We start from the raw sequence: 6735 nt of genomic DNA on the forward strand, positions 1-6735 counted from the left end.
AATATTAGAGACATATTCTGCACATATCCAAAAGTTCTGAAACTTCACGGGAGCAAGTTTTAGAATATATAAAAATAATGGGCGAAAGAAGTACCAGAAGGAGGCCACCCACTGTCCACGAGGGTGGGGGGTGGGGGGGGGGGGGCGCCCTACCCCCCTGGGCGTGCCCCCCTGCCTCGTGGGCCCCCAGCAGCCCTCTGATGCCCATCTTTGGCTATATGGAGTCTTTCGTCTAGGAAAAAAATGATAAGCATGCTTTCGGGACGAAACTCCGCCGCCACGAGGCGGAACCTTGGCGGAACCAATCTAGGGCTCCGGCGGAGCTGTTATGCCGGGGAAACTTCCCTTCGGGAGGGGGAAATCATCACCGACGTCATCACCATCGATCCTCTCATCGGGAGGGGGTCAATCTCCATCAACATCTTCACCGACACCATCTCATCTCAAAACCAGTTCATCTCTTGTATCCAATCTTTGTATCCAAACCTCAAATTGGTACGTGTGGGTTGCTAGTAGTGTTGATTACTCCTTGTAGTTGATGCTAGTTGGTTTACTTTGTGGAAGATCATATGTTCAGATCCTTTATGCATATTAATACCCCTCTAATTATGAACATGAATATGATTTGTGAGTATTTACGTTTGTTCCTGAGGACATGGGAGAAGTCTTGCTATAAGTAGTCATGTGAATTTGGTATTCGTTCGATATTTTGATGAGATGTATGTTGTCTTTCCTCTAGTGGTGTCATGTGAACGTCGACTACATGACACTTCACCATTGTTTGGGCCTAGAGGGAGGCACTGGGAAGTGATAACTCGATGATGGGTTGCTAGAGTGACAGAATCTTAAACCCTAGTTTATGCGTTGCTTCGTAAGGGGCTGATTTGGATCCATATGTTTCATGCTATGGTTAGGTTTACCTTAATACTTATGTTGTAGTTGCGGATTCTTGCAATAGGGGTTAATCATAAGTGAGATGCTTGTCCAAGTAAGGGCAGTACCCAAGCACCGGTCCACCCACATATCAAATTATCGAAGTACCGAACGCGAATCATATGAACGTGATGAAACTTAGCTTGACGATAATTCCCATGTGTCCTCGGGAGCGCTTTACTTTATATAAGAGTTTTCCCAGGCTTGTCCTTTGCTACAAAAAGGATAGGGACATATTACTGCACCTTATTTACTTTTACTATTTGTTACCTGTTACCAATTACCTTATCACAAAACCATCTGTTACCAATAATTTCAGTTCTTGCAGAAAATACCTTGCTGAAAACCGCTTATCATTTCCTTTTGCTCCTCGTTGGGTTCGACACTCTTACTTATCGAAAAGGCTACGATAGATCCCCTACACTTGTGGGTCATCAAGATACTTTTTTCTGGCGCCGTTACCGGGGAGTGAAGCGCCTTTGGTAGGTGGAATTTGGTAAGGAAAAATTTATATAGTGTGCTGAAATTTACTATCACTTGTTACTATGGAACATAATCCTTTGAGGGGATTGTTCGGGGTATCTTTACCCCGACCAGTAGAGCAAAGAGTTGCTCCTCAACCTACTAAACCTACTAAAAATGTTTACTTTGAAATTCCTTCAGGTATGATAGAGAAACTGCTAGCTAATCCTTTCACAGGTGACGGAACATTACATCTCGATTGCACCTAATCTATGTGGATGAAGTTTGTGGATTATTTAAGCTTGCAGGTATGCCTGAGGATGTTATCAAGAAGGTCTTCCCTTTATCTTTTAAGGGAGGTTCATTGACATGGTTTAGGCTATGTGATGATATTGGATCATGGAACTACCAACGATTCAAATTGGAATTTCATTAGAAGTTTTATCCTATGCATCTTGTTCATCGTGATCGTAATTATATATATATAACTTTTGGCCTCGCGAAGGAGAAAACATCACTCAAGCTTGGGGGAGGCTTAAGTCAATGTTATATTCATGCCCCAATCATGAGCTCTCAAAAGAAATGATTATTCAAAAAATTTATGCTCGACTTTCTCTCAGTAATCGCTCCATGCTCGATACTTCTTGTACTGGATCTTTTATGATGAAGACTATTGAATTTAAATGGGATTTATTGGAAAGAATTAAACACAACTCTGAAGATTAGGACCTCGACGAAGGTAAGGAGTCAGTTATGACACCTAGTTTTGATTGTGTTAAATCTTTTATGGATATCGATATTTTTCATAAATTTAGCACTAAATATGGACTTGACTCTGAGATAGTAGCTTCTTTCTATGAATCTTTTGCTGCTTATGTTGATCTCCCCAAGGAGAAGTGGTTTAAATATCATCCTCCCATAGAAGTAAAAGTAGCTGCACCTATTAAAGTTGAAGAAAATACTATCACTTATAATGATCCTATTGTTCCTACTTCTTATGTTGAGAAACCACCTTTCCCTGTTAGGATAAAGGATCATGCTAAAGCTTCAACCCTGGTTCGTAAAAGCAATATTAAAACATATACACCTCCTGAGCAAGTTAAAGTTGAACCTAATATTGCCATTGTTAAAGATCTCTTGTCTGATAATATAGATGGGCATGTTATTTATTTCTGTAATGAAACTGCTAGAATTGCTAAACCCCGCGGTAAAGATAAACCTAGACCTGTGGTAGGCATGCCTATTATTTCTGTTAAAATAGGAGATCATTGTTATCATGGCTTATGTGATATGGGAGCTAGTTGAAAGATCGTGGATGTCGCCTAGAGGGGGGGGGGTGAATAGGCGCTTTAAAATAATTACAGTTTAGGCTTGAACAAATGCGGAATAAACCTAGCGGTTAATTTGACAAGCACAAAACCTACAACAACTAGGCTCACCTATGTGCACCAACAACTTATGCTAAGCAAGATAAACAACTAAGTGATAGCGAGATATATGACAAGAAACAATTTGGCTATCACAAAGTAAAGTGCATAAGTAAAGGGGCTCGGGTAAGAGATAACCGAGGCACGCGGAGACGATGATGTATCCCAAAGTTCACACCCTTGCGGATGCTAATCTCCGTTTGGAGCTGTGTGGAGGCACAATGCTCCCCAAGAAGCCACTAGGGCCACCGTAATCTCCTCACTCCCTCGCACAATGCAAGATGCCGTGATTCCACTGTCGGATTTCGGGTTCCGGCAGACCCTTGAGGTTCGAACACTGGGGTGTGCGCGGAGATTTCGCCTCCTACCTACCTGCACCCCTCCGCCATGCTAGGATCTAAAACTAAGGAAAGAACAACGCAAGAGACACATGGTTTATACTGGTTCGGGCCACTGTTGTGGTGTAATACCCTACTCCAGTGTGTGGTGTGGTGGATTGCCTCTTGGGCTGATGATGATGAACAATACAAGGAAGAACAGCCTCGCGAGGGTCTGTTCTTGGCTGGGGCGATGAACTGCTCGGAGGAGTTCAGTCACCTTTCTCTCTCTCTCTCTCTCTCTCTCTCTCTCTCTCTCTCTCTCTGCTTCCTCCAACCAACCGAACCCCTTTTCGAGAGACCCCTGCTATGTGGGTGGCTGGTCCTATTTATAGAGGCCCTGGTCCTCTTCCCAAATATCGAGCGGGAAGGGAGCCAACAATGGCAGGATAATTTGAAGGAGGACATCAAGTATTAGCTATCCTGACAAAAGTAGTCTTTGCCTGCGCAAAGCTCTGGTGATGACGCCGTCTTGGGCTCCACGGTGACCTCCATCTCGTAGTCCTCCTGGTCTTGGTCTCGTTGCACCGAAATGGCAACCTTTGACTGATGCCTCGGTACTCCGCGGCTGCGCTTGCCCCCTTTGCACCAAAGAGGAAAGGAGGACACTGCGTGGGCTGGCACCCGCCTGGCGCCCAAAGTCGTCATGGCTTGCGTCACGGGCACCTCTTGAGGTACCCCGCCTTGATCTCTCCACCTCCTCGTGAGCCAGCCTGACGAGGCCGCGCCCGAGGAAGCTCCGCGTCGTCCGCCCCGCGATGCTTGGCCCCTAGCGAGGGTCTTGGGTTTGTGTTGGTGAAGACGGGCCGTGCTGGGCCCCCCTTTGAGCCACGCCGCAGGCCGCATGCAGGCAAGTCTGGGGACCCCCGTTCCCAGAACGCCGGCAGTAGCCCCCGGGCCCAAGGCGCGCCTGGACTTGGCCATGCAGGGAGGCGGAAGGGCAAGAGCGAAGTGCCGCGGGCCCTAACAGCCTGTGGCCTTGGGCGCTGCATGGCGGTTGATTGGATGTGGGCGTCTCCCCTTCCCCACGACGCCTCGGCAACTGCATGGATTGGACAAGTCCCTGCATGCAAAAACGGGTCATGATTACCTGCGATCGTGGAGGTCGTCGGTTGGCCTTCGCCGACCATAAGTACGGAACGGCGCGCGCCCTTCCACTCCATCCCTCCTTGCTTCTCCTTGTTCCTGATCCTTGCTCCGTCTTGCCGCGATGGCTCCGATCTGCCTGTTCTCAACGGCAGAGAAGGGAAAGGCTCCCCGAGAGGGGCCAGACCCACTCCCACCGAAGAAACAGCTCATCCCCCATGGCCCGGACGAGGGGGCCCTTCAGGTGGTGTCGAGGCCTTTGTGCGAGCGGGCGCCGCTGGGGTTCCCGCTTCCATTGTACGCCCACGTCGAGGGCCCCGGAGGAGCTGATGCTGACCGCCACGGGCGGCGCCGTCGTCGGCGCCGACGGGTCATGAAGGTGTGGGTCGTCCCCCTGGGGTCCACACCGAGGGCTCCTCCCAAGAGTTCGTGCTCCATGTCACCATTCCTCTTCAGTCTTGGATCCGCCTGCCTCCCTTCTTTGCCTCCATCATCCCGCGGGGGGAGCCCCTGGAGCTCACGCCGGCTGCAGCACCCTCGCGACCGAGGCAGAGGTCGCAGTCGTCGCCCCGGGCGAGGTCTACATGACTCGGGGCTGGAGAGAGATCGCCCGGGTTTGCAGGACAAGGGGCGTCTTCGCGATCCACTTGGACTACGACGGTGCTTCGGTGATGCTCTTCAAGGTCTTCGATGCGAGCAGGCGCCGGCTGGAGTGCTGCCCCGGGGAAGGTGGCCTGGGCCCTGCTGCAACGAGAACTGGGCTCGCCACCCGCTCCCTTGGAGGCTCCTCAGGCGGTGGAGACGCCGGAGGTTCCAGTGACTCCGGCGAGTTCTTCGCGACTCCGGAGACGAGCGACGACAGCTACGAGCCCCCGAGCCGGCGCTGCTCCTGGAGCAGGGCGGGCTCGTCAGGCCGCCATCGACTCTGATCTGGATGGGGTTGGCGTCAATGATTGACGGCCCACCGTTGATGATGGCATCTTTTGTAAGAATGCGCGTAGTTTGCGTCTCTTCAGGATCTGTTCCCTGCGAGGAACCAAAAACGCGCCCCGTGGGGGCTTGTAAGGTGCCTGTGATCCTGTTTTGTTAATATAACCCTTGTCGTAAATTTGCGCGAGTTGCTCATTCCGTCTTAGCTCGGTCCTCCCTTTCGAACCTCACGAGGGCTTGGTGCTCTGCGCCGACAGGTCCCAGTCTCAAGGCGGCTTCAGCCGTCGCTGGTATGCCAGGTCGCGATGCCGTGGTCAAGGCCAGGAGGTGAGCGACCCGGAGTCCGGTAAGAGCCCCTGAGTCGCGATGCTCAGGAGGTCCCCTTTGGTGCCCAAGCAGCCGTCGTTCGGTGAGAAAGGAGAGCGGCGTCGCTAACATGGGATAGCATTAGGTGCGGGGATGGTGCCACGGTAGCTGGCGCTTCCGGGCGATGACTTATCTCGAGGATCAGGGGCCGCTCTCTGGTGTGTCGCCGGGTCCGTGCATCGGCAGGCGCGAGGCTGCTTGGCGAGGTCCTCGTGTGTCTCTCCCCTCTCGCTTTTGCTCCCCTTTCTGCTCTACGTCCTTGGGTCCCGGCCCTCGAGCGAGTCTCAGCCGTCGCTGGTATGCCAGGTCGCGATGCCGTGGTCAAGGCCAGAGGGTGAGGGCTGGAGAGCCAGTAGGAGCCCTGAGTCGTGATGCTCAGGCACCCCCCCTTTAACGTGCAAGCGGTTCGCGTGGACGAGAGCGAAGGAGACACCGCAAGGGCCTCGCTTGACGCAGCTCCTTCGGGAGGTCCTGCAGGTCCATCATAGAAAAAGCAAAGGGTTGCCATGACAATTGACGGTCAGCCGTGGGTTGCTTCCGAGGGGTAGTGAGGCACTGAAGGCTTGACGAGGTGACGCTATGCGGGGCTGCCGCGGCCAGAGATTAGCCATCCAGTTTTGTCGGCGTTGTAGGGACGGACCCATGCGCAAGCGTCGTACCGTTTGGGAGCAGCTTCGTTAGTTGGCGTCAGCTGAGCAGGCAACTGGGTAAAACACATTAGCCGCGAAGGAGTGGATTCGTTCAAATAGATGCTAGGAATGCAGAGATCACTGGGTCAGGCCCGAGCGACTTGGGGGTGATGCAGCCCGAGGGGCGCCCCCAACAAGGTAAGCTAACGACATGGAATAAAAAAGGATACACGCCGCAGGGACGGACCCACGCGGCCTGGGAATAATGCAGCCCTGGGGGGGGGCGCTCCCAGTTGGAAGTGAAACTAGAGAGATGTCACCTGATGATGTTTGAGGACGAAGGAGTGTTGGTGTAGCAGACTCGGTGGGCTGCGGAAGCTGATCCTCATGAGCCCCCAGGCCGAGGGGCCTCAGGAGGCTCCGGAGGCGCTGGCGGCTCCTCGCGAACCATCTCCATCTCCGCCAGGGCGGCGGAACGCCTGGCCTCTCGTGCCTCCGCGATGCCCCTCATGAGGCGCTGGTACA

This window comes from Triticum dicoccoides, chromosome 1A, assembly GCF_002162155.2.
Source record: "Triticum dicoccoides isolate Atlit2015 ecotype Zavitan chromosome 1A, WEW_v2.0, whole genome shotgun sequence".
Classification (NCBI taxonomy): Eukaryota; Viridiplantae; Streptophyta; class Magnoliopsida; order Poales; family Poaceae; genus Triticum; species Triticum dicoccoides.